Raw genomic sequence first — 9,704 nt, forward strand, 5'->3', positions numbered from 1 at the left:
AACTTACTTAGAAGCTGTCAGTTTGGCTCTGTTGAAAAGGTAGCTGGAAAGCCCACTGCAAGTGGCAAATAAGACACTCCCCCCCTCCCCCTTCTTTTGCATATGAAAAGACCCTTTACACAAACAGGAGCAAGCTGGAGAAGGTAGCTGACAGTATTCACATAAAACTTTGAAGCTTGGTTAGGAGTCTGAAAATCAGAGCAATGTTATTTAAAAATAAGCAAAGCTATACATTAATTAAAAAAAACAACTTTATGGGCTATATAAATAGATCATCTACAAAACATTTATGCAAAGAAAAAATGAGTGTATAATGTCCCTTTAACCTTTATAGGTGGGTTAATTTTTAGGGAAGCATTTTTTGACAGGGCACTGGAATGTGAAACTTTTAAGGGGTTAAACGTTACCCGTAACATTTATGAGACTGGCTTGGTTTGAGGGAATAAATAGGTCTTTTAGATGTTCATTTTTATTATTGACTACAGATTAGGCTGTAGGGCAATACAGGTGGAATCTTCTTGTTATTACAAGACGCTTACTGACTTTTTATATATCGTTGGTTATTAATGTGAGAGTGGTGTGCTTTGATCGGTCAAAAACGTGCGTCTTTTCTGTGACAGTTTTCTTTCTTCCCCGATCATGTGACTCATCCACTCTTCCCCTTTAGTCTGTGCGGAGTGAGTTAGTAAGTTAGCGTAACGGCTTCTTGTCGGATAGACAGAATCTTTTCATCTCTCTTCACTCCGGTTTTATCTACTATTGGAGGTTTCCTGACAGAGGATCTGGAGAGTTCTTTTCAGTCCTAGTGTGCTCCGGTCCTGGTGCGGTATAGAGGTGTTAGGGAAGCATTGTTTAAAGACTTTTATTTTACTTTTTGCTGACATGGGGTGATTGCTCTTTAACGGTTCTAATAATAATAATTTTTATTTCTTTCATGTAATTAGCAAGAGTCCATGAGCTAGTGACGTATGGGATATACTTTCCTACCAGGAGGGGCAAAGTTTCCCAAACCTTAAAATGCCTATAAATACACCCCTCACCACACCCACAATTCAGTTTTACAAACTTTGCCTCCTATGGAGGTGGTGAAGTAAGTTTGTGCTAGATTCTACGTTGATATGCGCTCCGCAGCAGGTTGGAGCCCGGTTTTCCTCTCAGCGTGCAGTGAATGTCAGAGGGATGTGAGGAGAGTATTGCCTATTTGAATGCAATGATCTCCTTCTACGGGGTCTATTTCATAGGTTCTCTGTTATCGGTCGTAGAGATTCATCTCTTACCTCCCTTTTCAGATCGACGATATACTCTTATATATATACCATTACCTCTGCTGATTTTCGTTTCAGTACTGGTTTGGCTTTCTACAACATGTAGATGAGTGTCCTGGGGTAAGTAAGTAAGCTTATTTTCTGTGACACTCTAAGCTATGGTTAGGCACTTTTTTATAAAGTTCTAAATATATGTATTCAAACATTTATTTGCCTTGACTCAGGATGTTCAACATTCCTTATTTTCAGACAGTCAGTTTCATACTTGGGATAAATGCATTTGTTTCAATCATTTTTTTCTTACCTTAAAAAATTTGACTTTTTCCCTGTGGGCTGTTAGGCTCGCGGGGGCTGAAAATGCTTCATTTTATTGCGTCATTCTTGGCGCAAAATTTTTTTTCTGTTTCCGGCGTCATACGTGTCGCCGGAAGTTGCGTCATTTTTTGACGTTTTTTTGCGTCAAAAGTGTCGGCGTTCCGGATGTGGCGTCATTTTTGGCGCCAAATAATGTGGGCGTCTTTTTTGGCGCTAAAAAATATGGGCGTCATTTTTGTCTCCACATTATTTAAGTCTCATTATTTATTGCTTCTGGTTGCTAGAAGCTTGTTCACTGGCATTTTTTTCCCATTCCTGAAACTGTCATTTAAGGAATTTGATCAATTTTGCTTTATATGTTGTTTTTTCTTTTACATATTGCAAGATGTTCCACGTTGCAACTGAGTCAGAAGATACTTCAGGAAAATCGCTGCCCGGTGCTGGAGCTACCAAGCTAAGTGTATCTGCTATAAACTTTTGGTATCTGTTTCTCCAGCTGTTGTTTGTATTGCATGTCATGACAAACTTATTAATGCAGATAAAATTTCCTTTAGTACTGTTACATTACCTGTTGCTGTTCCGTCAACATCTAATTTTCAGAGTGTTCCTGATAACATAAGAGATTTTATTTTTTTAAATCCATTAAGAAGGCTATGTCTGTTATTTCTCCTTCTAGTATACATAAAAGTCTTTTAAAACTTCTCTTTTTTCAGATGAATTTTTAAATGAACATCATCATTCTGATACTGATAATGGTTCTTCTGGTTCAGAGGTTTCTGTCTCAGAGGTTGATGCTGATAAATCTTTGTATTTGTTCAAGATGGAATTTATTCGTTCTTTACTTAAAGAAGTATTAATTGCATTAGAAATAGAGGATTCTGGTCCTCTTGATACTAAATCTAAACGTTTAAATAAGGTTTTTAAATCTCCTGTAGTTATTCCAGAAGTGTTTTCTCTCCCTGATGCTATTTCTGAAGTAATTTCCAGGGAATGGAATAATTTGGGTAATTCATTTATTCCTTCTAAACGTTTAAGCAATTATATCCTGTGCCATCTGACAGATTAGAGTTTTGGGACAAAATCTCTAAGGTTAATGGGGCTGTCTCTACTCCTGCTAAACGTACTACTATTCCTATGGCAGATAGTACTTCATTTAAGGATCCTTTAGATAGGAAAATTGAATCCTTTCTAAGAAAAGCTTACTTATGTTCAGGTAATCTTCTTAGACCTGCTATATTTTTAGCGGATGTTGCTGCAGCTTCAACTTTTTGGTTAGAAGCTTTAGCGCAACAAGTAACAGATCATAATTTTATAGCTTTATTATTATTCTATAACATGCTATTAATTTTATTTGTGATACCATCTTTTGATATCATTAGAGTTGATGTCAGGTATATGTCTCTAGCTATTTTAGCTAGAAAAGCTTTATGGCTTAAAACTTGGAATACTGATATGTCTTCTAAGTCAACTTTGCTTTCCCTTTCTTTCCAGGGTAATAAATTATTCGATTCTCAGTTGGATTCTATTATCTCAACTGTTACTGGAGGGAAGGGAACTTTTTTACCAAAGGATAAAAAATCTAAGGTAAATTTAGGTCTAATAATCATTTTCGTTCCTTTCCTCACAACAAGGAACAAAAGCCTGATCCTTCATCCTCAGGAGCGTTATCAGTTTGGAAACCATTTCCAGTTTGGAATATATCCAAGCCTTATAGAAACCTATAGCCAGCTCCTAAATACCCATGAAGGTGCGGCCCTCATTCCAGCTCAGCTGGTATGGGGCAGTTTACGTTTTCTTCAAGGAAATTTGGATCAATTCCGTTCACAATCTCTGGTTTCAGAACATTGTTTCAGAAAGGTACAGAATTGGCTTCAAGTTAAGGCCTCCTGCAAAGAGATTTTTTTCTTTCCCGTGTCCCAGTAAACACAGCAAAGGCTCAGCATTTCTGAAATGTGTTTCAGATCTAGAGTTGGCTGGAGTAATTATGCCAGTTCCAGTTCTGGAACAGGGGCTGGGGTTTTATTCTATCTCTTCATTGTACCAAAGAAGGTCAATTCCTTTAGACCAGTTCCGGATCTATCAATATTGAATCGTTATGTAAGGATACCAACATTCAAGATGGTAACTGTAGGACTATCCTGCCTTTGGTTTAGCAAGGGCATTATATGTCTACAATAAATTTACAGGATGCATATCTGCATATTACGATTCATCCAGATCACTTTTAGTTTCTGAGATTCTCTTTTTAGACAAGCATTACCAGTTTTGTGCCTCTACCGTTTGGCCTAGAGTCAGCTCCAAGAATTTTTTTCAAAGGTTCTCGGTGCCCTTCTGTCTGTAATCAGAGAACAGGGTTTTGGTATTTCCTTATTTGGACGATATCTTGGTACTTGCTCAGTCTTCACATTTCGCAGAATCTCATACGAATCGACTTGTGTTGTTTCTTCAAGATCATGGTTGGAGGATCAATTTACCAATCAGTTCATTGTTTCCTCAGACAAGGGTAACCATTTTAGGTTTCCAGATAGATTCAGTGTCTATGACTCTGTCCTTGTCAGATAAGAGAAGTTTAACATTGATATCAGCTTGTCAAAACCTTCAGTCACAATCATTCCCTTTGGTAGCCTTATGCATGGAAATTTTAGGTCTTAGGACTGCCGCATCGGATGCGTTCTCCTTTGCTCGTTTTCACATGCGACCTCTTCAGCTCTGTATGCTGAACCAGTGGTGCAGGGATTACACACAGATATCTCAATTAATATCTTTAAACCGATTATACGACACTCTCTGACATGGTGGACAGTTCACCATCGTTTAGTTCAGGGGGCTTCTTTGTTCTTCCGACCTGGACTATAATCTCAACAGATGCAAGTCTTACAGGTTGGGGAGCTGTGTGGGGGTCTCTGACGGCACAAGGGGTTTGGGAATCTCAGGAGGTGAGATTACCGATCAATATTTTTGAACTCCGTGCAATTTTCAGAGCTCTTCAGTCTTGGCCTCTTCTGAAGAGAGAGTTGTTAATTTGTTTTCAGATAGACAATGTCACAGCTGTGGCATACATCAATCATCAAGGAGGGACTCACAGTCCTCTGGCTATGAAAGAAGTATCTCGAATTTTGGTTTGGGCGGAATCCAGCTCCTGTCTAATCTCTGCGGTTCATATCCCAGGTATAGACAATTGGGAAGCGGATTATCTCAGTCGCCAAACGTTGCATCCGGGCGAATGGTCTTTTCACCCAGAGGTATTTCTTCAGATTGTTCAAATGTGGGAACTCCCAGAAATAGATCTGATGGCTTCTCATCTAAACAAGAAACTTCCCTGGTATCTGTCCAGATCCCGGGATCCTCGGGCGGAAGCAGTGGATACATTATCACTTCCTTGGAAGTATCATCCTGCCTATATCTTTCCGCCTCTAGTTCTTCTTCCAAGAGTATTCTCCAAGATTCTAAGGAATGCTCGTTTGTCCTGCTGGTAGCTCCAGCATGGCCTCACAGGTTTTGGTATGCAGATCTTGTCCGGATGGCCTCTTGCCAGCTGTGGATTCTTCCGTTAAGACCAGACTTTCTGTCGCAAGGTCCTTTTTTTCCATCAGGATCTTAAATCCTTAAATTTTAAGGTATGGAGTTTGAACGCTTGATGCTTGGTCAAAGAAGGTTTCTCTGACTCTGTGATTAATACTATGTGACAGGCTCGTAAATCTGTATCTAGAGAGATATATTATAGAGTCTGGAAGACTTATATTTCTTAGTGTCTTTCTCATCATTTTTTCTTGGCATTCTTTTTGAATACCGAGAATTTTACAGTTTCTTCAGGATGGTTTAGATAAAGGTTTGTCCGTAAGTTCCTTGAAAGGACAAATCTCTGCTCTTTCTGTTCTTTTTTCACAGAAGGATTGCTAATCTTCCTGATATTCATTGTTTTGTACAAGCTTTGGTTCGTATAAAACCTGTCATTAAGTCAATTTCTCCTCCTTGGAGTTTGAATTTGGTTCTGGGGGCTTTTCAAGCTCCTCCTTTTGAACTCATGCATTCTTTGGTCGTTATATTACTTTCTTGGAAAGTTTTGTTTCTTTTGGCCATCTCTTCTGCCAGAAGAGTCTCTGAATTATCTGCTCTTTCTTGTGAGTCTCCTTTTCTGATTTTTCATCAGGATAAGGCGGTGCTGCAAACTTCTTTTGAATTTTTTACCTAAGGTTGTGAATTCTAACAACATTAGTAGAGAAATTGTGGTTCCTTCATTATGTCCTAATCCTATGAATTCTAAGGAGAAATCATTGCATTCTTTGGATGCTGTTAGAGCTTTGTATTATTATGTTTAAGCTACTAAGTCTTTCCGAAAGACTTCTAGTCTATTTGTCATCTTTTCCGGTTCTAGAAAAGGCCAGAAAGCTTCTGCCATTTCTTTGGCATCTTGGTTGAAATCTTTATTTCATCATGCCTATGTCGAGTCGGGTAAAATTCCGCCTCGAAGGATTACAGTTCATTCTACTAGGTCAGTTTCTACTTCCTGGGCGTTTAGGAATGAAGCTTCGGTTGATCAGATTTGCAAAGCAGCAACTTGGTCCTCTTTGCATACTTTTTCTAAATTCTACCATTTTGATGTGTTTTCTTCTTCTGAAGCAGTTTTTGGTAGAAAAGTACTTTAGGCAGTGGGTTCAGTTTGAATCTTCTGCTTATGTTTTTCATTAAACTTTATTTTGGGTGTGGATTATTTTCAGCAGGAATTGGCTGTCTTTATTTTATCCCTCCCTCTCTAGTGACTCTTGTGTGGAAAGATCCACATCTTGGGTAGTCATTATCCCATACGTCACTAGCTCATGGACTCTTGCTAATTACATGAAAGAAAACATAATTTATGTAAGAACTTACCTGATAAATTCATTTCTTTCATATTAGCAAGAGTCCATGAGGCCCGCCCTTTTTTGTGGTGGTTTTGATTTTTTTGTATAAAGCACAATTATTCCAATTCCTTATTTTATATGCTTTCGCACTTTTTTCTTATCACCCCACTTCTTGGCTATTCGTTAAACTGAATTGTGGGTGTGGTGAGGGGTGTATTTATAGGCATTTTAAGGTTTGGGAAACTTTGCCCCTCCTGGTAGGAATGTATATCCCATACGTCACTAGCTCATGGACTCTTGCTAATATGAAAGAAATGAATTTATCAGGTAAGTTCTTACATAAATTATGTTTTTTATTAATTTAGGAATCTGCTCTGTTATGGATTCAGACCATATTACATCTATTTACTTTGAAAAATATTTGCTTTGTCTGGAGGCTTAGGTTGTACCTCCTGTGCAATTCTGCTCCACTTGCTTATCTAAGACCTTAAAATTTAAAGACGAATTACGTCCTTCTAAACCATATGTCTCTCAGGATATGCCACGGCTTTCTCCTCAGACGTCCCAAGCTATGGCTGTTTCACATGCAGTGTCATGCTGTTCCTCTCAACCTCTTGGAGGTGTTTATTTGCCAGGAGATTTTGCTGCACAGATAACCTCTGCAGTGTCTGCAGCTTTATCTGCTTTCCCTACTTCGGGTAAGCGTAAGAGGAAATCTAGACATATTTCTGCTAGTAAGGTTTCTGACTCCTCTAAATCTGTGCTGGTCAACCTTTCCCACTTTTCAGATGAGGTGGATACTTCAGTAGCTTCTGAAGGTGAGATCTCAGATTCTGACACTATAGGGGAAAAATCTTCTGAATCTGAAGAAGTTGATTTCAGATTTTAGCTTGAACATTTCCGGTTGCTACTGAAGGAGGTTCTAGCTACTTTGGACGACTCTGAACCTAAAAAGTGTACTAAACTTAATAGAGTTTCTGATGCTCCCTCATCCATGAATGTTTTTCCTGTTCCAGACAAGATGTCTGAAATTATAGCTCAGGAATGGGATACATCAGGGGTTTCTTTTTCTCCTTTCCCTGTTTTTAAAAAGATGTTTCCTGTTGACCTTTCATGACTTATGGTGCACAGTGCCTAAGGTAGAAGGAGCTATCTCTACTCAAGTTAAAAGAACTACTATTCCTCTAGAGGATAGTTGTTCCTTTAAGGATCCCATGGATAAGAAGCTAGAGGCTTACTTAAAAAATATGTACTTCCATCAAGGTTTACAGTGGCAACCTGCGGCAAGTATTCCTACGGTTGCGGGTGCAGCATCTTACTGGTGCAATGCCCTGCCTGATCTGATATCAGAGGAGACTATGATTGAGGAGATCCAAGATAGGATCAAGGCTCTTAAATTAGACAATACCTTTATCTGCGATGCCAACATGCAGATAATTAGACTGGGAGCTAAGATATCTAGCGTCACTGTTCTTGCTCATATAGCTCTTTAGTTAAAATCTTGGTTGGCTGATGTATCTTCAAAGGCCAAGCTTTTGGCTTTACCTTATAAGGGTAAAACCCTATTCGGTCCTGGTCTATCGGAAATCATTTCAGAGATTACGGGTGAGAAGGGATCTTTCCTACCTCAGGACAAGAAGAATAGACCTAAGGGTCGACAGCGTTCTAATTTTCATTCCTTTCGCAACTTTAAGGGACAGAAGTCTTCTTCTAAACCAGACCAATCCAGGTCCTCTTGAAAGTCCAGCCAGTCTTGGAATAAGGGAAAACAAAACAAAAAGCCTTCCACTGACTCTAAATAAGCATGAAGGATCCGCCCCAATCAGATTTTGGATCAAGTGGGGGGTAGGCTTTCCTTTTTTTGACAGACTTGGATACACGATGTCCCAGATCCGTGGGCTGTGAACTTAGTATCCCAGGGTTACAAAACAGGATTCAAGTCTTGCCCTCCAAAGGGCAGATTTCTCCTGTCAAGACTATCCTCAAACCAGGTATAAATGGAGGCCTTCTCAAATTGTGTAGATTACCTATCCTCCCTGGGAGTTATTGTACCAGTCCCTCTAGAGGAACAAGGTCAAGGATTCTATTCCAATCTATTTGTGGTTCCCAAAAAGGAGGGAACTTTCCATCCAATCCTAGACTTAAAGTGCCTCAACAAATTCCTCAGGGTTCTGTCCTTAAAGATGGAAACTATTCGTTCCATTCTTCCATTGGTTCAGGAAGGTCAATTCATGACGACTATAGACCTGAAGGACACGTACTTACACGTTCCCATTCACATGGATCATCACTAGTTTCTAAGGTTTGCCTTTCTGGACAAGCATTTCCAGTTTATTGCACTTCTGTTTGGTCTTGCCACTGCTCCCAGAATATTCACAAAAGTTCTGGGGTCTCTATTGGCAGTGATCAGATCCCAGGGTATTGCTGTGGCACCTTATCTAGACGACATCTTGTTTCAGGAATCATCTTCTCAACTAGCAAAATCTCATACAGAGATGTTGTTGTATTTTCTACATTCCCACGGGTGGAAAATGAATCTGAAAAAGAGTTCTCTAGTTCCAGCTACAATAGGGTGTATCCTAGGGACAATCATAGATTCCCTGTCCATGAAGATTTTCCTGACTGACGTCAGAAAATCCAAACTTCTTGCTTCTTGCCTTTCTCTCCAGGCTGCTATTCGTCCATCAGTGGCTCAATGCATGGAGGTGATTAGTCTGATGGTGGCTTCCATGGACATCATTCTTCTTGCTCGGTTCCATATGCGACTGCTGCAGCTTTGCATGCTCAGTCAATTGAACGGAGACCATTTAGATTTATCGCAGAAGATAATTCTGGATCCCCTAACAAGAGACTCTCGTGGTGGATTTCACAGGAACATCTGTCTCGGGCACTTGCTTCCTGAGATCTTTCTGGGTGATTGTGACTACAGACACCAGCCTGTTAGGCTGGGGAGCTGTTTGGGGTTCTCTAAAAGTTCAGGGTCTGTGGTCTCTGGAAAAGTTTTCTCTTCCCATAAACATCTTGGAGTTGAGAGAAATCTTCAATGCCTTGACAGCTTGGCCTCAGTTATCTGGTTTATCAGAATCCAGTCAGACAACATCACCTAAATGGCTTTACATTAGCCACCAGGGAGGAACTTGGAGTTCCTTGGGCATTCTGCAGTGGGCACAAACGTCTGGCAGATTTGCCAGATGTTCAAGCTTTTGTTCAGGCCCTGGTCAGAATCAAGCCTGTGTTTAAACCTGTTGCTCCCCTTTGGAACCTTAATCTTATTCTTAAAGTT

General features: G+C 39.7%; 1 protein-coding gene across 1 annotated transcript in view; it reads left to right on the forward strand.

Moving 5' to 3' along the window:
- Nucleotides 1-9,704, forward strand: part of FAM161B (FAM161 centrosomal protein B) — a 377,946-nt gene that overhangs the window by 165,626 nt on the left and 202,616 nt on the right. The window lies entirely within an intron of this gene.

This window comes from Bombina bombina, chromosome 1 (genome assembly GCF_027579735.1).
Source record: "Bombina bombina isolate aBomBom1 chromosome 1, aBomBom1.pri, whole genome shotgun sequence".
NCBI classification, from domain to species: Eukaryota; Metazoa; Chordata; class Amphibia; order Anura; family Bombinatoridae; genus Bombina; species Bombina bombina.